The 25,738-nt window shown below is 43.8% G+C and overlaps 3 non-coding genes across 3 annotated transcripts; 2 read left to right on the top strand and 1 right to left on the bottom strand.

The window, feature by feature from the left end:
- The first annotated feature begins 6,541 nt into the window (after positions 1 to 6,541).
- trnag-ucc (transfer RNA glycine (anticodon UCC)) lies at positions 6,542 to 6,613 on the top strand. The gene has a single exon. It is a non-coding gene; the product is annotated as a tRNA-Gly (tRNA).
- A 625-nt stretch (positions 6,614 to 7,238) lies between these two features.
- On the bottom strand, positions 7,239 to 7,320 carry trnas-aga (transfer RNA serine (anticodon AGA)). The gene has a single exon. It is a non-coding gene; the product is annotated as a tRNA-Ser (tRNA).
- A 180-nt stretch (positions 7,321 to 7,500) lies between these two features.
- Positions 7,501 to 7,572, top strand: trnag-ucc (transfer RNA glycine (anticodon UCC)). The gene has a single exon. It is a non-coding gene; the product is annotated as a tRNA-Gly (tRNA).
- The last annotated feature ends 18,166 nt before the right edge of the window (positions 7,573 to 25,738 follow it).

Genomic DNA, 25,738 nt, shown 5'->3' with positions numbered 1-25,738 from the left:
TGGTTCACTTCTACACCGCCATCATAGAGTCCATCCTCACCTCCTCCATCACCGTCTGGTACGCTGCTGCCTCCACCAAGGACAGACGCAGACTGCAGCGTATCATCCGCTCTGCAGAGAGGGTGATCGGCTGCAACCTCCCATCTCTTCAGGACCTGTACTCCTCCAGGACCCTGAGGAGAGCCAGGAAGATCGCTGCTGACCCCTCCCACCCCGGACACCATCTGTTCGACCCCCTCCCCTCTGGCAGGAGGCTGCGGTCCATCAGGACCAAAACCTCCCGCCACAAAAACAGTTTCTTCCCCTCTGCAGTCAACCTGACAAACTCTCACTGACACCCCCCCGAACACTACCACAAGCTATACGTTATATTAACGTACATCACCCCTGTCCCCACTGCGTTACATTAACGCACCCACCCCCTACTGGACACTTTATCTGGACACTTTACTTTATTCTGGTCACTGCACTGTTGTTATTTATCTTATCTTATTTTTATTTTTATTCTTATTGTTATTTTAGCTTTTATATTCTACTTATTTGTTATCAAAACAATAGCACCTTCAGACCACAGCAAATTCCTTGTAATGTATGTTACTTGGCAATAAACAGTTTCTGATTCTGATTCTGATTCTGATATGGCTGTGCCTCAAGTTTCCAGCACATCATTGCTTTATAAGTAGCAATGTGGCAGTGGGAAACTAAGTGAAAGAGGGGCTTTCTCAGCGTCAAATCATGGCAATACATCACCTTTAGTTCCCTGAGAGATGGAAAAGCAACTTCATCACAGATACAGAATTTGCTAAATAAAGAACGTAAAGACTCCAATCAGCGAAAAGTACTGTCAAAAGAAGGCTGTCTTGTAGAGGACGAATAGCAGTTTCTAAGCCACCTCTCAGAGGGGGAAACAAGGCCAAATGCTTGGCGTGGGCTAAGAAATACCAGCATTTTACTGCGGATGACGAAAAGTCCTATTTACTGATGAATTCAAGTTTGAGATTTATGGCAGTAACAGAGGGGTGTATGTCAGGAGACAAGCAGGAGAGAGAATGATACTGCAGTGGTGGGAATATTCAAGTCTGGGGGTGTTTTTGTGGACACCTGTAACGAATCGACTACACCCTGACCAAGCAGGAGTACCACTCCATTCTTCAGAGATATGCTATACCCTCTGGTTTGCATCTTTATGGAGAGGGATTCATATTGCAGCAGGATAAGGACCCCAAACACACCTCAAAGCTTTGCAAGAACTACTTGAAGACCAAAGAAAGCCAAGGAGTCCTGACTGTCATGGACTCACCTCACCTCAACCCCATTGAACCTGTGGAGTCCATGCCAGCTGGAGTGCAAGCTGTCATTAAAGCAAAAGGGGGGACATACCAAATACTAAAATCTTTCTGAAATTCCTGTACATTTTTCAAAGATTCAACTTTTAACTCAAATTGTCAGCTGATACTATCATTTGAAATGAAAAAAAAGGAGTATTACATTTGAAACCAATGCAAAATAGAAGTATCTTGACTAGTGGTCTCAGACCTTTGGACCCCACTGTATATATATAAGGCATCTCCACTGTCAAAAAATGACCTTTGATATGTTTTATATCACAGTCAGTGTAGGAAATAGCAGGACATGTTCCTTTTGAATCAGCAGTAACTTCACACATCTCTGGTGCGGCGAACGGAGAAGAGAGAGTGAGAATCAATGAAATAAGATTATGCTGGAGTAAAACATACGTGCATGTAGTAACACACTGAATGGGTATTGCAGGGGAAAAAAATCCAAAGGTTTGTTTAAATTCGTCTAAATGTTGGGAGTAATAACTTTAACAAGGCTTGAGTGCATTTGGACAACTAATGTACTGCAAAAGCATCGCAAATACTCAGTATTAAAATATTTACCTTGTGTGTGTGTCTACGGCAATCACTGGAATGACAATACTATAGCCTTTAGGGTTGCGGGTGGAAGTAACAAAGACGCCATTACTGTGGGGGCAGCTCACCAGATAGCTCTTTTGTACAGCTTGGTCTATCCTGAACCCACAGGTAATTAATGAAATGCCATGAAAAAAAAAAAAAAGAAGCTGCTCAGACAATTAGACTCCAACTCTGGACAGATCAGAATGCAAAACTCCCTCTGCTTCCAGTCATTTTCATGTCCCCCTCCCAATTTGGCGGTTTGAAATAATTAATGAATACGGTGCATTTCTGATTACAAGGCAAGGGCTCGTGCCGATTCCAGCGTATACGACAGTCACCTACAGTTGCATGTGTATTTATTGCAACCCTAACCTGCACAAAAAGAAAACTTTGAATGAGTATCCCATTTTTGTGCCATGTTTTATGGCACGTAACACCCCAGAAATTGGTATTGTTACTTCTTTTATTATCTTTCAGGGCCAGTACACCACTGCTCAAGAGGGCGGCCTATAAATCATCAGGCAGGTTGGTCTAGTTGTGCTTGGTTCCCAACCTTAGGCCTTGATATGACAGCCCCAGTGACTTGCGATTTGGAGCTGCAATCCGCAATTGCTTTCATGTTCAAAACACAGCAGAGATGATGGATGCATCTGCGTGTTGCTCTTCTCCATGTGTTGCAACACCAAGAGGCATACTTACACTTACACAGAGAACATGCAACGGCGCAGTTCCTTCGCATAGCAACCGAAACACGCATAAAGAGGCACTCATCGTGGATCTGCTATAACTGAGCTGCAAATGTAGCAGAAATATCCACAAAGAATAGCAATGCAGGCTTAAACTGAGGTTGCACAGCAAATATTTGGCACTGCACCGAAACCCTCTCTTCAGGAAAATCAAGCAGCTTGTTGCCACCAGTTGTTCGACAGATTTACACCAGGAAGTCAATGCTGAGGGCTGTAATCTAAATTGTTGACCATTTAGTTTTGGGAATTATCCCAGTTGGCATCACCAAAGTATTATTTCTCCAGCGGAAAACCCCAGATATCTCCCGCTCTGATCAATGCCTACTGTGCATTCAATCATAAGCGTTCGTCCATTCCACTCACGGCGCAAAGCAATTACAAATGGCTGCAAGTGAATTGAAACAGAGAGGAGCTATAGTGGCGGCTGTTGCAAATGGATGCACTTTTAAGCTCAAATTAATGGACCCCCTGGCTCAATAGAAATTATGTTTCGTAATGTATTTTCATAATAACCTCCCGTGAGCTGAATCCTGAGACATCTTATTTGGCGAACGTTGCTGGTAGCCTATAGGCCTTTAAGACCAGAGGGATTTTACAAAAAGAAGGTACAGTTCTGAGTTTCAAAGGCACTTCTGACAAGTACGGCTGGAGAGAGGACAGAAATATACTGAAAGGAATCGAGGGGGGGGGGGCAAACTGAGAGAGGGAGGGAGGGAGGAAGGGAGGGCTGGGGGTGAGGATAATGCATCTGGTTGCGTGTGGATGCAAATCATTGCCATAATAACTGGAAATATATCAGCGACTGAATGCCAAATTTTGACACTTCGTCACTACTGAATACTACTCCAACTACGTATTCGCTTCCACAGTTGTGTATTCAGCAATAATTTCAAATCCTGTGGTGGTATATCGCACCGTTGTACATCCGAGTACTGACCTAAGGCAGAAAGCCGTCAAGTTACAGACTTTTAGTTGTTTAAAGCAGGTCCAAAGTCACGTTGATGTGTTAGCATGTGTCATTTCAGCGTCGCAGACAGTGCTGGAAATTTGAGGCTCGGATTTCTTCTCACAGTTTTTGACTTTTGGATCTGAACTCGTATGTTCACGAAGACCTCCAAACTTAATTTTAATTTTTTTTTATCTTATTAGCCTTACTTTTAATATTTGGAAATGATCTCTAATTTTTTTTTCTAAAGCTTCTTGTTATGTTCTAGTTATGTGATCGTATTACATTTTCATGTAAATACAGTCATACACTTCCATGTTCCCCGGGGAGGTTTTGCAACAAAATATCCACTCTGCACCCAAGATAACCAATTGCCATCCCATGGCCATTCCTTCACTTCGGACAAAATGTTGCATAGTGTTGCAAACATTTTCCAGAGGCAGAAAACCCTTTTGAATTTAATGCCTAACTGCTACCGCTTGTTCATACTATCCTACCATTTAATAGTATTGGATGCAATGGAGTATTGCAACTTCTAGGGGACCAAAAGCAGGGCTTCATTTCTACAATTTCTTGAAGTGTGAGTGCAAACTGTGATTACAAGCACAAGCGTTCACAACCAAGCAAGTCTTGCAACTTCGGCGAGCAGCAGTGCGAGCGCAGCACGCCACAGCCCGGGAGGGAGGCCGGAGCAGAATGAATATGCGGCGCATATGAATAGAAGGAGGAAGGACGTAGCCGACGAGTTTAATGGGCTGAGGAGAGAGTCCGGGCCATCTCCTTTGAACTTGTTCTTCTCTGGGGAAAAGCAGACTTGCAGTGCACAAATATACAGCAAAGTAATATAACATCAAATACTGATATGTAACAACCAAGATATTAATATACAGAACCCAGATATGCTTTGAAGGGCAGGCAATGACAATTTTATGTTTCAGAAGACACTGAAATACCTGTCTGTACATACGATATGTAATGATGTGAAAGTTGTCTTCGAGAAGATGTCTGATTGCTACCTGTAGTAACAATAAAAAGTCATACATTATAAAAAGGTAACAGTATGCACACTACACTAAAGAGCTCATTTGTGTAATAACCTTGTTTACAGGACAGGGAATATTGTTTTGGTTTCAAAAACCAGAAAAAATAATGCGTCAAAATTTAAAGAATTGTAGCTGGTGTTTGTCGCTCTCACCCTGATGCATTGTCTTCTGTGATCTTTTGCGTGCAGTCTTGTCCTGCAAGCTCCAAACACCAAGCCTTGAAGGATGTTGATGATTCAATGAGTCACCTGTGTACTTTTCTTGGCACAGTAAATGACACCAGATTTAATCGACGGGAGCATATGAACAGTGTGCCCGTCCCCCCCCACAGGCACGACAGAAGTGACACAGTGAAAAACAAAAGCCTGCAAAGTGATTGATCCAGCTCCAGCAGTTGCAATATGTCATGTTTGTTTCCCTTGATATCAGACATGTCAAGAGCTACATCAACACAGAGTTTCTTTAATCACCTCATGAAGGAAATGCCCCAAAGTTCACATTTGGATTGATCCTGGTATGCATCTGCCAGACTAGCAAGATACAGAGTACACCCGCAGTTCCACCTTGATCTTCTGAATTTGTAATCAAACCTCAGCAGCTCTGTTCCATCCTTATTTGTAGCATTGTTTTTTTAAGATCTCCTTCAGCCAATGCTTCACTAGAAGCAAAGCCTAAGGATCAGTCAGTTGGTCGGCCTGTCAATGGGGAGTTGGAGGAAGGAACCTGGCCTGGGAGAAGTGAGCAGAGGCTGGGGACAGGGACAGAGAGAGCGCTGGGGATGAGAGAGGGAGGGGCTAAGCAGCTAGGGGGCTAAATGGTGACTTTTCGGTGTATATTCACCGCCTCCATCGGATAAATGCCAATGTTTTGTGAGGTTACTTTTGTTTGGCTCCACCATCCTGGTCAAATTTGGGCAGACTGCGGCGATACGTTCTTAGCACGTATTCGTGCTCCACAGAGGACGAACCCATTGCATTTTGAAAACTCTCAGAGCTTTCCAGTTGCACCACCCTTAGGCCAAAATGTCAACGTTGTGCACAACATACGTCATAATCTAAATGATTAATGGAAGCACTTACATGGAATTTGCTGAGCACATTCATGATCAAGATAAGGTTTGACTGAATCTTTGATCTTCTGTAATCTGTGCATCGCTAGTGGCCTCCGCCCAGGGAGTACAGATGAAGATGAGCTCCATTGTGCATTGTCCGGCCTTTAATTTGAGAAAATGCACTAAGTCAGCCACCATCACATTGTTTGTGAGAGGTATCCATTGTGGAGGTTGTTGTTGCGGAGTGGTTAAGGCAATGAACTAGAAATCCATTGGGGTCTCCCTGTGGAAGTTCGAATCTTATCCTATGTGAGTTACTTTGAGGGTGATATAGCTCACTTTAAGAGTGCATGCTTTGCACATAAGAGGCCCTAACTTCAATCCCTGGTGTTTCCAAAAGTTATTGATTGTTTCAAACCTGACAGAGCAAGCAACACGCTGTAATACCTGTTGAACATCCTGGCCATTGCAGATGTTTTCTTCTTAAGCAAAGTTTATAGTGCAAGTACATTTCCTTTTTCGTGTAGGAATAGAGCTTGATAGACATAGCCATTATGCACCCATTTATAAGCCCAAACTGCTAACCAAATCTTTATGTACATAAGCTTTCATGTACAGTTTTTTTTGCAGGTATGAGTCCCCGGGTTCAATCCACTGCATCTCCATTATGTTTTAATGTTGACCATTGCTGTGCAGGCCTCCAAACTGTGGTGATATGTTACACGTAATCATGCTCCTTCATTCCCCAGCCCTGAAACATACACCAATGTGAAGCTCCTTGTGTCTTCATTGACGTATGGATAAAAAAAAGAAGACATTTTTTTAATATTTCTGTGGCGATGGTGGTATAGTGGTGAGCATAGCTGCCTTCCAAGCAGTTGACCCGGGTTCGATTCCCGGCCATCGCAGTTGCTTTTTCTTGGGCTCTGTTTATTGTACAGTTCCTTTTTCGTGAAGAAATAGAGCTTGATAGACATACCCATTATACACCAATTTACACCTCTACTCATGTCTCTCTAACGACTCCCATCAGCGCCGTGGTCAGAATCCTTTGATTTCCTAACTAGGCTTTCATTTAGCAACATTTACAAGACCATGTTGTGGAAGATTCAGTGACTTGAACAGTTTCCGAACTTCCGAATTTCAAAAAAGCTACAATAATGCTTAAGGTGAGTGATCCAGAAGTGTTGATGGAAATGTACATTATGCTTAGTTGGCATGACAGGCACCAGGAGTTTATCCACCCTTGTTTTTTCTTCCCAGCCTGTATTTGGGACTGGCCTATACTTGTTCATGGCGACCACGTCTCCGGCCTCATACTTATAATGGAGATGCAGTGGATTGAACCAGGGGACTCATACCTGCAAAAAATGGCACATGGAAGTGAATAATCAGAAAGTGTTTGTGATTCCAAAGGTATGAAACATTCTTCTTTTAAATATTGTATAGGTGACAGCTAATAGAGCTCAAATAAAATAAAATCATAGACAGTACTGTAACCAACTCTGGTTCACAGAAGAGAGAATGTCACAACGTTGTTGGCAGGATTCGAACCTGCGCGGGGAAACCCCAATGGATTTCTAGTCCATCGCCTTAACCACTCGGCCACAACAACTTCCAGCAGTGTAGAGTTTCCGTATTTTCTCAAATAAGTTTTAATGTTGACCATTACTGTGCAGGACTCCAAATGTAGTGATATGTTACATGTAATTGAGTGCCTTGCACAATGCTCACTGTCCCATCATTGACCTGTGAAACAAAATCCTGAAAATATACCTTTTCTATGTTGGCCATGGCGATGGTGGTATAGTGGTGAGCATAGCTGCCTTCCAAGCAGTTGACCCGGGTTCAATTCCCGGCCATCGCAGTTGTTGTCTTCTTGGCTAAAGTTTATAGTACAAGTACAATTCCTTTTTCGTCTAGGATTAGAGCTTGATAGACATACCCATTATACACCAATCTACAGCTCTAGTCCCAAACATTCAGTGACCCCCCCCAAAAAACAAAGGCCTGTATTTGGGACCGTCCTTCACTTTGTTCATGACGACCCCGTCCTGCTAAGTAAACAATAAAAAAAAAGGGGGATTCACCTGTTTAATTCTAATGACTAACGCCATTATGTTTCCACTACAACCAACTTCTCGACAAATTTGGCGTTTTTAGCTGCAATTACTGCAGGCTCTACAGAAGCAGATATGATCAGTATGTTTTCAAATAGTCTTGTATCGTCTTGCAGGGCCTCCTTTACTTATGTTGATTTTTGGCCAGGTTTCACCTTTTCTTTTCTGTATCTAAAAAATTCAGTGCCCAATGCAACGCACCACTCCACAAAAGAAAATAGAAATAACATTGTTCATATGTATATCGTCTCACTTTTTGTTCGCAAACCTGTCGACATGGAGTATATTACAATAGCAAATACAATGTTTTAGCAACATAATGAGGAAAGGTTCATTAATTTACTGGCCAGGTTGCAGAAGGTTGATACTGAACGTACCAGTCCTTTTTTTCTATGGTTGTGTTGAAGCATTACTGATTACGGTTAGGGAGACATCATGGCCTTGGTTTAATACAAAAACAGTCTGCAGTGACCTGGAGCACGAGACCCCACGTGTTTACCTCGTTGACATTGAACCAAAACCACAATCTTTAACTAACTTTTACCTAACAAAGTGCTTTTGTCTAAACCTTATCACACGTTGGGACTCCAGTCTCCGGTGTCATAGTCCTGGGCTTTGTACAACAATTACATTTCCCATCACACTATAATTGGGGAAACAAATGAGTACTATATAAACATAATTTCGAGGAGACAGGGTTGGCAAATTGATATTCCCTAATTCTGCCTTCTGTTTTGTGCTGCTGCAACCTGCTTTTTTCACGTGTTTAAGAGCCACTCCGCTTATTATTGCTCTTCCATAAAGTTGAGAGACTCACAACATGCAGGTTACAAAAAAAAACTCATCAAAATGAAAGCAGCAAAGGCGAAGATATTTTAGACTTTTAGGGCCTAGTACGAGTCAAGCTCAAAAAAAAACCTAAGCTTCCCATAATGCAACTTGAGAGCATCTTTCGTCAGAACTCCCAGTTTCTGTTCTGAATTTAGTTAAAAGGTCTCCACTCACTTATATCTCCTGGAATTTTAATGGTTACATCAACAATTGTGTTAATATGAATAAATAATTCAACGACTGAACTTGTCAGATTCCGGAACAGTTTCACCCCTTCAATCAAACCTCCTCCCTCTCCTCAGATGATGCACCTTTGATTGACACTTGAACTCCCCTCCCCTCATTATTACAGCCCCCGATATTCTGTTTCAAGAGAGCCGTGTCTAATTAGCAGAGTGAAGAAGCTCTCTTGGGGCGCGAGGAGGTTCCTTTCGCCATCCGGGTTTTGGGCATGGCGGGAGGAAACGCTTTGAAGAATACACAGGGAGGTGTTTCCAATAGCGAGACGACAGCCCGTGCTACTCAGAGAACTGGGGTTACGCAAATATCAGTGAGCTACAATGGCGTTGCAAGGCTCTTTCGTCAACACATCAACAACAGTAACGCGTGCACCGATCTTTGTGATAATTATATGCATCGCACACATTCCAAAAGGAGCGAAGGAAATGATCTTGGGGTCAACGGCTCTTCTCGACTCACACCTACCTTAAATACTTAACGCAAAGCTTTTAATGGTTTCCCCCCTCAAGAACAAAGTTCCTCCGAGCGCAAAGGAAGGCCGTCTTGCGTACACTAATTCAGTGACTAAATCCAAAAAGGGGATGCAATTTTGAGGGCAGTGCTCCGTGGGAAAAGTGCAGCCAGGGCGACGGCGTCACCTCATGTGGATCTCAGCTTGAACCGGCGGCTCCCGGAAAAACAGAAAACCCATTATGAAGACAACTGTTGAATATTCCTTCGGGCAATTTGCAGCATACTGGAGTGAAAAATGAAAGTGTTCATGCTTAGAATTACATCGACAGTATTAACATAACAGAAGTGAAACACCATGAACACAATGCATAATCTAAACAATTTGAATAGAGCTGATTCTCACGTTCCTGGCAGACATTCCTGTAACTCTATGCCCCCACCATCCCCCGCCCCACCCACTCCCCTCCCTCCTCGAGCCCATTGATTACCATGATTAAGTCTCATCAGCCCAAATCAGCACCCCCGCCCTGCACACACACACACACACACACACCCCTTTCCCAAAATGAGCGGGAAGAGGCTCATCAGACATCACTAATCAAGTACAGCTTGATGCTAGTTTTCAGCCAATCATGCGTAGCCTCCGGCGCTGCGGATAAATAAGGCTGATTTGATCAGTCTAAATTTTTAATCAGACGTCTGAACTGCGGCGGGTTATTTTCTCCGTTTGTGTTGCTCTTTGTTTTGCTGGGCTGAGGTCAAGAGGAGGTCAGGGTGACTTTGGCTGGGGGGGGGGGGTCGTCACTGTACAGTGCCACGTCAGCTTACTGTTTTTTCAGGCTATACTTTGCTGAATGTTATGCATGTTTTATGCAACTACAGAAACTTCTATGCAAGTGCAAAAAGACAATGCGTGCATTTCACAACAACCGCAAGAGTGATTCATTAAAAGGAAGGACTTTCGCCTATTGCCAACCATATCTCTTCTTGTCATACACTTACACACCAAAGTTTTCGACAGTTTCTATGTTTCAGTAGCTCTGTTCACTACCAGTGGCTGAACGTGGTATTTGCTTTTATTACGCATGTGAAAACAATGTTGAAAATGTAGGGAACGGATCACTGCAAAATAAGAGCAAAAACTGGATGTTGATCTAGAAGTAGGATGTCGGCAGGGAGAGAGCAGAGTCCGAGACTGAGACAGGAGGATCTGGTGGGTTCACCGTGTCAAGCGCTGCTGAGAGGTCCTCCGTGACAGCAAGGAGGGCCGTCTCAGTTGGTTGCCTCCAAGGCAAAACCGGTCTGGGGGTCAATATGCAGAAAGTTGAGTGAAGACAGCATGCTCAGGTGTTCCGGAAAGAAGTGGAAGAAGAGAGACAGGTCTGCAATTCTGTGCATCAGAAGGGTTGAGAGTGGGTATCTTTAAAACCCGGGTTTGCTTTTGGAGTGTTAGGCGAAACAACCAGCTGTCAAGGAGGTGCTGGTAGGGGGGTGGGTGGGAGGAAAGGAAGGAGATCAGGAGACGGTACAGGGTGGTGGGAGGTAACCACGGTTAGTACATCATTGGGAGAGAGGGGAGAAAAGGAAGTATGAGTAGGAGGTAGGATATGTGGTGTCAGCAACGTTGGTGGGGAAGTGAGCATATGTCATCTATCTTTTTGTAGTTAAAGTCGCTCTGTAGAAGGGAGGTGGGGTGGGGGGGTCAAGGGGGGCAGAGATGAACACGGAAGGAAATGCATTCAACACATTTGTTCGAGCTCAAGGGAACACACAGCGAGATTTGGTGAGTTACACAGACGGCAAACCTGACTTTTATTCGCGAAACGGGGGCAATGGAAACATGTAAAAGGGACCACAGCGCGCAGAAGATGAGCTTAAAATAGAGAAAACACGCCGTCCGGGTTTAGCTTAATACTGACGCGACAGCGGATCCAACACGACGTTCCACAGCCATCTTGGTTGTTTTTACGAAAATGCCTCAACGGTGCTTCTCCGACAGTCATCATATCAAACACGGCCCATAGTAGATAAACGGTTGTGATTGGCCCAACCCATATATATATACATATATATATTGTTACACCAGTGGATATGTTGACATTTAATGCAATTAATTTTGTAGCCAAAAGGTGTGCCCCCTGCATGGTACTGACAGAACAAGATAGGTTGTACCATTTTGTCAAAGTTTGCTTAATGAAAATCCCATGTTTTTCTTGTCATTTCTTTTTTTTGTCCCCGTACTTGAAAACTTGGAATCCCAAACAAGAAAGTTTTGACCAGAGGACAAATGTGTCGCTTCTTGTTTTTCCTCGAAATGTCTACATCACTGGGTAAACAAAAAAGAGGCTTTTGAAAAGTCTGCCACACAATTTCTCCCTCAGGGTCCAATAAAGCTTATCTTAACCCCAACGATGACGAAACAGTGAACCCCATAAATCCTCGAGAAATAGAGACCACTGACACTGACCCTGACGTATCCAGTCCCATTTGATGGGGCATTTCACGCCAACTCTATGGCTTCTTATCTTTCAGTTCCGCCTCTCTCCATACTGGCATGGTGGTGGTCAGTGTGGCAGAGGATTAACCCATTCAAGTAAACGAGGTAGAGATCGCCATCCGCAACATTTGCTGGCTTGAGTTTGCTCGGATTTGCTTTTTGGCAAAGCATCCCTTCATTCTTTTACTCACTTTCAGATGGCAGTTGGAGTTTTCCATATGAAACCTCTTGAAGTTGAGCTCTTTTAAGTGCCGCATTAAAGAAATTATACACGGGCGACGGCTGAAAACTGGCACGCTTCATGTTTACTGTTTCACCATTGAATTTGCCATCCTCAACTCCTTCCCTTGGCCCCAGTGTTTGCCAAATATCCTGTTATGTCTTGTATCTGTATGTTACGTGTGTGTGTGTGCTTCACAGGCAGGTTGTGAATACAAATTCCAAAGCGAACATACCATTTAAGTCTCATGATGGCACCAGAGGTAATATTTCTCTCTCTGAGAACAATCATAGAAAGCATCTTATGATTTGGTACCCAGAGTATTTCTAGCACTCGACCTTTCCCTTCCGTCACACAGTTCCATGAGATGCCGTCCCGAGTTGCCGCAATTTGAGCCGGTAAAACGGGGCAAAAGCCGCACAAAGCGACCACCTGAGATGGAGGCGATGACGTGGTCGGTGGCCCCGCGGGGCAGGGAGTGAGATTGAAGGCTTGGCTTTGGGAATGCATTTACAAAATGCAGACGCGTTTTCTCCGCTCCGCTCCTCCTGCCCGCGGCATTGATGTGGCGAGCAAGACCTAAATCAACCCACGCAAATTAACCGAACAATGACTGACGTTCAGCAAAGCGCTGCTGGCTCCCAGCCGCCTGTTTATCACCCTGCAGGTCATTCCCAACCACAGCCCGCATCATCTGCATTCATATAGCAACTCTGAAGCTGTTTCCCTCAATGATAGGACATTTTAGCAGCTCAAACCTGCTCGAGTTTATTAATGACAGAAGAGATAAATGGAACCTGAAGAACGAAATGGAAAAAGCACATATTCAGTTTTGATTAAACAAATTGTGGCGGGCAGCGGGGCAGTGTTATAAACAAACGCGCCCACATCAAAATTATGTTTTACTTATCCTGCACTCTGGGACGTTTACGTAGATGTATCCAAAGTTGATTTGGGGAAGGGCTAGTTAATCCTATTAAACCGCACTTGACAATGACTTTGTGAGCTTGCCCTGATTAACCTGCTAGGTTATATATAATAGCAGCGGGCCCCTACTGACCAAATGTTTGTTGTAATTTGGGGAGACTAACCTTTATATTCAGTATATTATGTGGCATGTAGATTTGGAACAAGATTTGCAGCAATCAAGTAACCACAAACCATCTGAGACACAACGGATGGATGAGGCCTTTGGATCCCTGGGGAGTCTCTAGGGCCCCTAGGTGCTGGTTGGTAATCCTATTTTGGGTCAGAGGTGTGTATCACTTGGCAAAAACGTTGTTTACATTCCAAAGAGATCGTGGTTGAGGACTAATTTACACATTCTCCTTTCTCCTTTTATCTCCCTCAACATTACACTACGTTACATCACGAAAGCTAGAAATGCTCGTTTGCCATTTCACTGGGATTCAAAGGCTTTTTGTGATTGGCCGAAACACCTGTCGATTGAGGAAACAGGCTCCAAAAGTTACCCTCTTTTTAAACCTAAAAAGAGCTCTCCACTGATTTAGCATTGCACTCCCGTAACATTGTCGGACACAAGATCAAAGATAAAGAATTGATGCAGCAGAACAAGAGATACCATGTTTTTTTATTTATTGTAGGCATCCCTCTTCCTTGTCAAAACCTGGCGCCTACATTAACCACAATGTAGTCTCGCATCGTGAGTGAGTCAGACTACCCACAACGCAACTCGACTGCTGACAGATCAGTTGGATATACGGGTGTGTTAAGCTAGTTGCGGCTAATGTAGCCTGGAACCTCTAGCTTTCTAGTCTTCGGACTACTTCAAGGTTGGGGGTTCGATTCCCCAGCTTCCCCCTGTCCACGTGTCGGAAGTGTCCTTGAGCAAGACACTGAACCCCCGAGTTGCTCCCGGTGGAGGCCAGCACCTTGCGTGGCAGCTTGGTCGCCATCGGTTTGTGAATGGGTGAATGAGACCTGATCTGGAAAGCGCTTTTTCCAAATAAATGAATTCCATTTACCATTTACAATTACTTTTTTTTTTTTTTTTTACCATTTATCAGACTTTCTCTCTGGAGCCACAAAGGGCTTTATACAACTTTTTTTTTTCACATGTGCAGTAGTACTCCCAAACACCTGGACTCCCCCTCCTGTAAATCTGCCACTGAGATTACTAAATTGTGAAAGAACTCCGTCTCTTTATGATAGCAACAACTGATGGTTAGAAACCCACCCCACTTTAACTTAATGAACCCTCATGATACAGCCAATTATTTTAGACACAGCAAACCATCTATCTCTCTTACATTTTAAAAAGCTCCAAATAAATTTGTCTGCCGGGAGACTGTAGTTTCATTACCACACTAAAATTAATCTAGTTTTTTTTTCTATTTTCCCCCACACTTGTATGGTGGCTAATGGACAAAAATTTGCCTGTATTCCCCACTCCACTCGTTAGGCATTCAGAAAACAGGGCGTTTTTTTTCCCCCTCTCGTAATGGCACTTTCAAATAAATCATTCATAGCACCACGTTAAATTAAACGCAATAACTTTTCAATGGTTCCTTTTAACCTGCTGTGCAGATGGAGTAGGCCATTCCATTGCTATGGTGCATTTACTCAACAAAATGTAGCTATAAATGACTTCCGCACTATACTGCCTTTTTAGTTAATGATTTCCAGTTACGGTTTCAGGAAAGGGAAGAAGACAGAGCTCTGAGGCTTGTTTCAGCCGTAATATGTGAAGACAGCGAATATGCACTATAACAGGCTCCTAATCACAAGGGAAATATTTCTCTTTTTACTTTCCCATCCATGCCATTTCCCCTTAGAGCCGCTGTCTCTGTGTTTCGCCAGGACAAAAAGAACAGCTGCAGTGGGATGGCCAGCTTCCAACGCTGATGTAATTCAATGCTCCATCCCACGGCGGAGTTTACTGTTGTGTTGTTGTTTGTCCCTCAAAGAGAGTGAGTGTTCATTTTTGGGCTCATTTGCATCCGGAATGTGGCAGTGTGAAGAGAAGAAGGCTGCCGTGGCCGCCTCCAGTCAGGATGTCTGCCACACCTCGAGCTCATGAGTTAAAGTTCAGTGTCGGAGTGGCTGAGCGAGAGGTTTGAGGCTGCTGATCCTCAGTCAAGCGATAAAAAGACCATACCAGTGTTGTTGTACGCACATTTAGATCACAGGTGCCATTTCTCAGAGCATACTGTTTTGGATTTTACTTCACAACCTTCCATGCAGCCATTGATCTCTATTAATGTTCTACGTTGAGAAGATCCAACGTCGATTAATCACAGCTGCAAATTATGTGCAGCTTTGGGAAAGCACAAATGAATCCATACTTAAAATTGCATTATCCTTGCAGTGAAGTGCCTGGAAAACGAAGGAAAAATGATACTAATCATCATGCTGTGCTTTGAAAATTGGTCAGCAGGTGTCCTGTCTGTCATTTAGTCTGCAAGTAACTTAATTAAATGTTTGGTTTATGTAGGAATATGCAGCGTGTCAGCACACTTTAATTTATGATGATTAAGCTCTTAAAACTAGGTTTTGAACAAAGCAGGAGCCATCTTAGTTAATATTGCAATTTAATAGTGCAAATTCTGTGACTTAAACTTCTATGGGGCCCCCAGAGGTTTTCGAGGAGAATTTCCTCGCTTTGCCAAGTTGGTAATGCAGCCTTGATCAGTAGCAATGTAAAGTTTGTAAATGGTGATGACAAAAGTGTGCCAAGGCAGAGTCCTTAAAGGTCCCACATTGTAGAAAGTGAGATTTCCAACGAGCCATCGGGACTTCCGTGAGGTTGTGATGTCACAACTATACAGTCACCGCCCCCCAGAAGGTCATCCGCTCCAGGTGCAGCACCACCCACCAGGTACAGAGACACTCATCCACCCGCTCAGTCTGTCTGAGTTGTTGGAGCGCTCTGCTCAGGAACTACTGAGCAGTGTTTGGAGGTTGTTCAGTTTGTCTAAAACGGCTTGTTTCAGACAGAGGGGGGAACTGGGGGGCTGCAGAAAGGGCCAGGAGAAGACACATAAGGACTTTTTTCAACTCTGAATCATGCAGAGCTGCTCCAGTGGAGTCCCAGAACAAAAATATGGAGCTGAAATGAGCATCATATGGGACTTTTAAATCTCACTGTTGCTGACAATAAGAATGTCAAAAGACAATAAGAAGTATGCAGATTTTCCAGATACCCTCGCCCCTTATACCCTGTTCTTACACGACAACCCATGCTGGGAATACTTCCTGCTATGTATTACGAGAATACATGAATACGTCACCATAATGATTCATTCAATTTTAATGACTGATATGTGATCATCAAGTTAGCTTTATGCCAAAGGCCCAAACAACAAATGACTTGTGGTCACATTATATGACGAAATGACACACTACTGGAAACACTGTTTATGTTTGCCATGCTAATGACCGTGTTTGCCAATGGTTAGGTGTGGGCCATTAAAACTAGGCTTGGGAAAGTAAAGTCCTCTGGACTTGGTTCAAAACTTGAATCCTGGTGGAGAATTTGGGAATTGACCAGAGGCCCTCAAACAAAGGCAAATACAGCTGTGCTTCTATTCGTAAAGTAGTTGCAGCAACGGTATAAAGGTAAATTTCTTTACTTGTCTCACTGATGTTAATGTGGCGTCTTTTGTTGTTTTATTTTTTTGTTTAACATAGTCATCTTATCGCCACCTTCGGGCGGCATGGTGGCGCAGTGGTTTGCACTGTCGCACTGGAGGTAGAGCTGGTAGGAGAGGGTTGGGGGTTCAATCTGTGATCTGTGTTTAGCTTTAACAGCAAGCACCCAGGCGTTGATTTGCTGACTTTTTCCCGCCGGCTCTTTGCCTCCTGGTGATGCCAGAAGACGAGGACACGCTCACCGCTCCCGAGCTTTGGTGGACTCCCACTGCTCCCAGTGGATGGTCCGCTCGCGCCATTTTCACTTTGCACAAGAGCTGATCCGTTTCCCGCCGGCAGAGATTCCAAATTCACTTCTCCAAGAGTCTGCCGCCATTTAAACAGCAATGCACCAGGCGCAAGTGTCACCTCCCATTCCCTTTAAAAAGCCAGGTGCTTCTGAAGGGAAAGGAAGATGACACTCTGATTGGTTACACCCCAAAAAATAGGGCCCTTTAGGTTACTGCCCAAGTTACTTCTCTAAGTGCTGATCCGATTACTACAAAGAACAGTATCGTTCAACAAATGTTTGTACAGCTAAATATCAGACTTGACTGTGTTTTGCATCCTTGCAGTATAACAAAAGCAATGTGTGATGTATATATAATGTAGAATATTCTGTATAATTCGGTGCCTCTTTGAGGCTTATTAATTATCTTTACATATTTCGGTATCCTTTAAGGCATAAATCCCCTCACAGTGGAAAACCGTGTGTGTCTGAGGGACACGCTATGATTTCAAAGGTTAATGCATGGCAGAAATAGAACATGAGTGGGCTTGATAATCACAGGCAAACAATAGGCCGGTGATACACCATGTCAGCTCGGAAGATGCAACAGTGTGTGTGTGTGTGTGTGTGAAAGACCAGAGAACAGCTCCGTAAGGCAGATGGCTTTGCAAGTTTGATTGAATGCGCCACAAATATTAACTTTTAAGATGTTAGTGCATCTGGAATGTCACAATGTCTCATGCTAATGTTTTGCTGGCATTCAGTGCAATGTACCCTATCCAAGATCCTCAGAGCATACACTCGATAATAAGTTTCCGGCAGATGGAATTGGCTGAGATGCACTCAATGAACTGACCATACCTCAGATTGTTCATTTTCTCTGAGCTTGTCAACAAAGAAGTCAATAAAAGCGGAAATCACTCCATGCCTTGAAGGCCACTTAAAGGCTCATGCCAGTGGTGCTGTCACGTCGGGAGCCTTCCATGTACTGCAGTTCCGAAGCATACGGTAGAATTCAAGATGTTTTAAATGCGCTTCAAATCACTTCTCAGGTAGACGCGGGCTAGCGTTCATTTTCCCGCGCGGCACAAAAAATCAATTCGTGGACGAGTTTGCGTGGTGCGATGCAACATAGTGAGCATCAAGTCTGCAAAGCGTTTCGTGATGACGTTCTGCCGCCGCTGTGTGGTAATCCGGTTTAAGTTTGATGCCGTACAGAAATGGTTCTAAAGCAATGGCCATGAGAAACACAAACAAAACACGGAACATTTACTGCCTATTTGCCAAGCAGCCACCAGTAATGTAAAGTCTCAAAATGTTTGAAACAGCAAATGTGTTTTGGAGAGAAACATAATGCCACCTGCAAGACATTTTCTACCGACACAATGAGAAAAGGATGAATGCACCAGCGGAACGTTGACCAACGATGCACTTCATTTGTTTTCCTGCAGCAAACATACCTGGATACTGCGTTAAGGCGACTAAAGACGCTCAGTGAGAAGTCTGATCATGTTCTACACTTTCCTTATTGTCAATAAATCTCATGTGCAGAGCAATGCACAAGTACTGTGTGTGTGTGTGTGTGCGTATATCGGGAGCCTGATACGTCTTCTTCCTCTGCGCCACAGGCAGTTTTGTAGTCCGGCCAATTTTGAGGCTCCGTTTGTCAAAGTTCACAGTCTGCCGTGCTGCGCCCCTTGCATTACTTCTGTGTACAATAACGCAGGCAATGAAAAGATGGGATTCGACGCCGGGCTTCTTGACTGATGACTCGGATCGTCTACGTTTTTTTTGTGGTGGTGGGCAGCCCTGTTGACTTAACCGCATTCGGCAGGCAAGCCGCGAAACCCTCCTGTGTCAAAGCCATGCGCCCTTTATGCACACCGCCCACCCCCCGACGCACCCTCCCTGCGACGGTCGCGTTTTCCTCCGAACCCGTTCCGAAATCCCATTTTGTACATAAACGGGAGCTTTGAGGCGAGTGGGTCGTAAATTGCTAAAACATGTAGAATCTCTGGTACGGTCCTTTGAAGCGCGCCGTTAGTTTGTCTCCAGAACCGTCCAAGAACTTGGGGCCAAGCCAGTTAAAATAAAATGCACTCCAAGTGTTGTGGAAAAGATTTTCTTTTTTTTTTTTCCTCCCCCTAATTTCTGTCAAGTGGAGTTTAGCACGAGAATCTGAGGCAGGCTCTGATTTGTGTGTGTGTGTGTTTATTTATGTGTGTGTCTTTAATGTCCTTCCTATAGGACCGGCTCTAACTCACAGTATGTGGCTGATCCTCTAGTACATGAGCCGCTGAAGTTGCTACAGGCCACCAAACCTCTGCATAAATCAGTGTGTTTATGTGTGTGTGTGTGTGCGCGTGCAAGGCATGCCTGTGTGCGCGCAAATCCGTGCACGCTCCATTATCTCATCTTCTTCAAGTGCCCCTTTGAGTGGGGTTCAGGCGTCATGCTACCCGCTCTTTTCGCCATGCATTATGCACTGCTCCACTACATATGTTTATTTATTACTGTGTCTTGCGAGATCAAAATGAATGGCAAATAGACTCCGGGGAGCTCGACATTGCAGCAGAAGTGGGAGTCAGCCGAGGCTGTAAGACGGGAGGTGTGTCTTAACGGAACAGAGCGTTTGGATCAAGGTGGATTTCGCTGCTGCTCGTGAGAGCCCCCACAGGTCACCAAGTGAGCAAGGGCTGAGGGCGAGAGAGGCAGACAGAGGCAGGAGAGAGAGAGAGAGAGAGAGAGAGACAGCGAGAGAAGGAGACGTCTCATGGATGTCATTAGAAGTCTTTCGCACCAGCTCCTTCTCCACTCTCTCCGGCGTCCTTCCTCCACCCCTACATACATACATCCATACATACAAGGTTACATACTCCAGCATGAATCTACAGTACATCCAGGCAAATGCCTGAGGCCCCCAACAGCCAAACACTCCCACAAGGCCCCTCTAAGGAGCTCAAGAAGTAAGAAGCCACGTCATTTCTGTCGCCACAAGACGATTCAGCTGGCGAATCTGTTGAGCGACATTTGTGACGACGACAATAATGAGACAAACATCCTGTGGGACCTCTCTGGGCCCAATTGTGTGTTTCCCGTGTTGCAAAATGTCTCCTTTATGTAACCTTTGTCTGTTTTATGATTACAACATACCTTTTTTTTTCCTCTTCAGCAGAACCAAACAATGGCATATTCAAACAGCGGTCCACGGCAGGCTTGGCGGGTGCCTTCATCATGTCATCTCAACTCAGCACACATTCTTCCTCTCAGCGAGGGGTTATAAGATGCATCCGAGAGACCTTGGTGGCGCGTCGGTTAACAACACAGGGCTCCCTGAAGAGATGCGAGACAACTAGGAAAAGTGAGACAGGAAGTAAGAGGGCAAAAATTAATCATAGTCAGAAGGACAAGATATGAACGAAGAATGTGCAATATTATCCCAATGATAGTAATAATTGCAGATTATAATAGTATAATTACATACCTATACTGGAGACCATCTTGTGATGGGATCACAGCAGCCACGCCATGGGCAGCCATGGTTTACTTAGTAATCATAACTACATTATTACATTAGTACTCAGTAGTCATTACTACATTATGATATTAGCACTCAGTAGTCATTACTACATTATTACATGAGTACTCTGTAGTCATTACTGCATTACGACATGAGTATTCAGTAGCCATTAGTACATTACCACATGAGTACTCAATAGTCATTACTACATGAGTACTCAGGAGTCATTACTACATTATTACATGAGTACTGAGTAGTAATTACTACATTACTCAAGTAAGTACTCAATAGTCATTATCACATGAGTACTCTAGTCATAACTGCAATATTATCCAATGATAATCCAAAATAATTGCAGATTATAATAGTATAATTACATACCTATACTGGAGACCATCTTGTGATGGCCACGGATTGGCAGCCATGGAGTGCTCAGTAGTCATTACAACATGATTACTCAGTAGTCATTACTAGAGTACTACATGAGTACTCAGTAGTCATTACTACATTATCACGAGTACTCAATAGTCATTACTGCATGAGTACTCAGTAGTCATAACTACATTACTACTACTACTACTACTACTACAGTATACTACAGTATACTACAGTATTCAGTAATCCATATGACATTATTACATAAGTAAAGAACATCTGGTAAGTACATTTACACGCTCACTTTGTTAGCAGCTACTTTGCATGGCGTAGCCAGGAGTAAGGTGCAGTCAGGTTGCCAGTATAGGTGGGGATGCGTTCGGGTTCTCCACCCTCTTGTCCAAATATGGTCCACATTTCTGGCTCTGAAAAAAACAAGCTGGCGACGGCCAAAATGCCAAACTCAAGGCTTCCAAATGGTAGTCCACAAACCAATGGGTGACGTCACGGTGGTTATGTCCACTTCTTTTATACGCTATGCCTCAGACACTGCAGAATGTTCATAGAAAAAGTGTATAAAGAGGCAATCAAAACATATTGATAGACCTTGAATAAAGAAATAATCCAACAGCCTCGACAAAAAGTCAATTCAGCAGCTTAAATATGTAACTAAGGTGTCAGTTGAAACAGCTTGTTTGTGATTTGTCAGAAACTTTTCATTTATTTGCTGGAGAGCACGTCTCCCGCAGCTTGGAAAATACAACTGGAAATAATCTGCGTTACCTGCTGTCACATTTGTGATTTCTCTTTGTATGCTAAGACATTTTGTTTGAATGCTCACTGAAAGTGTTTCTACCTGAGTGTCAAAATCCCCCAGTAGGCTGTTGTTTGGTTTTGTGAATGTCATGACACAATTTAAAGCACAAACCTCACAAGAATGAATCAAGGAAAACAGTCTAATAAGGATTCTACGAGGTTGTGAGCCCCTCTTGTGCCGTGAACTGATACAACAGCTGCGGCATCTCTGTTGCAGCGATATGTGGCGGCTAACCTTCTATCAGCAGGGATTAATGAGGCTGCTTTGTTTCCTTGTGTGCAGCCTGCCCTCTCGCACCCTGCTGTGATCACACGATGGCTTCCAAACGCTACAGCTGACAGAGGAACACGCGATCCACGAGACACTCTACTGCATATCACACTAACGCATGATATGCAGTGACTTGCAAGCTCATGCAGGCAGCAGAAATGCTTTTTGGAAGAATTATCATTTCATGAGAACAGGGGACATCATCTGCCCTAAGCAGAACCTCCACTTGACTCCTTGTCATCTATAAATGAAACCATGGGAAGCGACATTCGATGCAGCAGTATCAGTATCAAATGGAGGAACGGCCTGAAGCAAATTCACCCAAATTATGAAGTTGCAAGACAAAGAATGACTTTGCACAAATTAACCATAGAGGGACACATTGATCTTTCCACACTCCTCCCAATGCCATTCTAATTCATGCTCAGATCAGTATTCATGGCTAAAATTAAAGCCTCTCTCCACTCAAGAAAAAAATGTATTGAATATAGTGGTAATGGTTAATGTCATTACAAGAACTTATAGCCATAGAATGCACAGTTTGAAAAGACAAAAGAAAGAAAGAAAGGAAGCATATTAAAGCAGCTGAACAATTGCTCAGATGGGTTAATAATTCACCAATTAGGTGCGGCACTAAACATACAAAAACAGACAGCAGACAATTGTAATTGAAAAAGACAAAAATTTCAAATAGGATGTGCCAGACTGCAATTAAACAGCTGCATGTGCTTTGAATGGATAAGGCTGGATATTGTATATTGTCTCAGTCAACAAATTCCATGAAAATATGAAAGCCAACAATGTGCTAGTCCGTCTCTCAATACTTTCTGATTTCCCTACACCGTCTACGACCCAACTGAGTCCTTCGACATCCGAGTCTACGAGTTTTCCTTGCGATTAGCATGGGAGTGTCTGGTGAATCCAAGGGTGGAGGCGTTTGCTTCATGACTAACAACAACTGGTGCAACCCCAAGGACATTAAGAGTCTTTCCCGTATCTGCTCGTCGAACCGGGAGCATCTCTCAGTCTCACGCCGTTCATTCTACCTTCCCCGGGAGTTCAGCTCAGTTATCTTCACAGCTGTTAGGGTTAGGGTTACATGATGTGTTATGCCGACAGTAGAACAAACATCCTGGCAGCTGGGGACTTTGGAAGGAACCTTAAAAGAGTTGTGCCACCAGAGGGGGAAGAACTCTGGACCACAGCTATACACCATTCAAGAGAGGCTACAAGGTTGTTTCTCTCCCTCCGTTTGGCAAATCACATCACCCCATTTTCCTGCTGCCAGAGTGCAATCAAAGAATTGTCTGAACATCCTCGTGTGCTTGGATCTTGGACTTCCTGACTGCCCAGGTGGTCAGGATGGGTAGACACAGCTCCAACTATCTCACCTTGAGCACAGTATCCCTCCAGGGTTGCATCCTCAGTCTGCTATTGTACTTCCTGTACACACATGACTGTGTGACCAAGTTCAGCTTCAATTCCATCATTAAGTTTTCTGATGACCCAGTGGTGGTGGGCCTGATCTCAACAACGATGGGAAGGCCTACCTGGATGGAAGTGGCTGATCAATCACTGTAGTTCCAGGTTAACAGCCAACTCATGAATGTCGCCAAACCCAAGGAGCTGATTGTGGACTTTAGGGGAGCTCAACAACAGAGGACATACACACTACTGAGGATTAATGGGACTACTGTGGAGAGGGTGAGGAGCTTCAAATACCTGGGAGTCAACATCACAGAGGATCTGGCATGGACAGCACACGCAGAGAGGCAAGGAGAACGGCAAGGCAGCGTCTTTACCACCTCAGACAGAGTCTACTGAGAATCCTTCACATCCACTGCCCGGTTCAGCAACAGCTCCAACTCCATAGAGTAGTGTGTTCGGCTGACTGCATTACTGGGACTACACTCCCCTCCCTGCAGGACTTGTACACCAAGAGGTGCAGAACCCTGAAGGGTCATGAAGGATCCTCATCACACCAACAATGGACTGTTCCAACTGTTGCAGTCAGAAAAGTACAAGTTTAAGTACAAGTGAGGTTCTTATTCCCAGCAACAAAAATATTTCCACTGTTAAAAATGAATCCCCAGGTGGGAACTGTAAATAATTTATTAAAAACAACTAAAATGCATACACAGGTACACGATAATATAAAACATACAAATAAAAATAAAACTGAAAACTTAAAATGGCGGTGCCATAGTCCATAGTCCAAACTAGTTTAGGAAGGAAATGTTCTACTGATGCTCCAGGGGGTAACTTAGCGTGGAGGGGGGGGTTCCATGTGGCCGTCGTCCTGACAGCGTTCCGATTTGTGTTCCTCGGCGTCTTGTCCTCACTTTGAACCAAGTCTTTCTGCCTCTGCGTCACGTCCCGCTGGTCCACAGCTGTCCACCCGCTGATCCGTCTCGGACCTCAGCTCCACGTGTGACACAGGTCGTTAAATTAAGTCTGTGTTGTCACTAAATATTAGTTATTAGTGACAAGTCTGTTTTCAATGAGCCTGCTAAAATAACATGTGACAAGCATCAGTTAACACATTTCAGTGGCCTGTAATTATTACAGAAGCTCATTGTCAAGTCTGACATATTTAAAAGGGACATGGTGTCTTATTTCTGAATTACACTAGTTAATAATAGTGTTTCAACCAGTTGCATACTGTTGTAAACATGTACTTAGATTGCTAAGAATGTTTATTGAATACAAAAGTCAATGGAAATGTGTTTAATCACAGAAAGCGTAGCTCGAGGGAATGTGTGTTTTTATTGAAACTGAGAATGCTGAGTGATGTGACTATTGTAAATAATGTGATTTCTTTTGTACTGCTGGGGTTGCTTTTTTTATTCTGCGCTGTCTCTGTGGGTATTGCCATTTTTCATTTCACTGCACATTTTCACGCGACGATTAAAGGTCCCATATTGTGCTCATTTCCAGCTCTATATTTTTATTCTGGGACTCCACTAGAGTAGCTTTGCATGATTCACATTTTTAAAAAAAAGTCCTTATTTATCTTCTCCTGGCCCTTTCTGCAGCCCTTCAGTTCCACCTCTGTCTCAAAAGAAGCCGTTTTAGACTGAAACTGAACAACCTCCAAAAACCTTAAGAGTAGTCCTGAGCAGAGCGCTCCAATAACTTAAAGACAGACAGAGCGGGTGGATGAGCATCCCTGTACTTGGTGGGTGGTGCTGTGTCTGGAGCAGATGACCTGCTGGGGGGGGGGGGGGGGGGGGGGGGGGGGGGGGGCGTGGCTTAGTGCAGTGACTGTATAGTTGTGACATCACAACCTTACAGAAGTCCTGACGGCTCATTTAAAGGCGCAGTGTGTGAATACGGGCTGTGTGCATTTCTCCGTGGACTAAGCGTATTGATGCTTTCACAGTATTTATACAGCACCAGCAGAACTGCTTTATAATCAAGCAAGACATGGACATCTCACTGTCTAATATGAGACCTTTAAAGTTCTTGAATCATGAACCTGAATCATGAAGAGTTTTGAGCCTGGACCTCCAGGTCTTGAGAAGGAGTCAGATTAACAGTAGTGGTGTTATTTAAATGTGTCGGATACATATTTAATCAACTGGCATATCTTAGAGTATTAGAGGCACATACATTTATTTTGGGATTAATTAAGTTCTATCTGATCTCATATCATGAGCTAGATAAATGTAAGTACCAGCTCTGGCATCAGCAGACAGTCATAATTGGGACCAAAAAAACTTGATCAGTACATCCCTAATAACAACCCTTAAAGATATTCCAGTTCTTAATCTGCCTTCCCCTTGTTGCAATGTCTTGGAGAATCGTTTCT

The sequence above is a fragment of the Enoplosus armatus genome, chromosome 21 (genome assembly GCF_043641665.1).
Source record: "Enoplosus armatus isolate fEnoArm2 chromosome 21, fEnoArm2.hap1, whole genome shotgun sequence".
Classification (NCBI taxonomy): domain Eukaryota; kingdom Metazoa; phylum Chordata; class Actinopteri; order Centrarchiformes; family Enoplosidae; genus Enoplosus; species Enoplosus armatus.
Note: the sequence above shows the minus strand (reverse complement) of the source record. Positions and strands in the feature narration are given on the sequence as shown.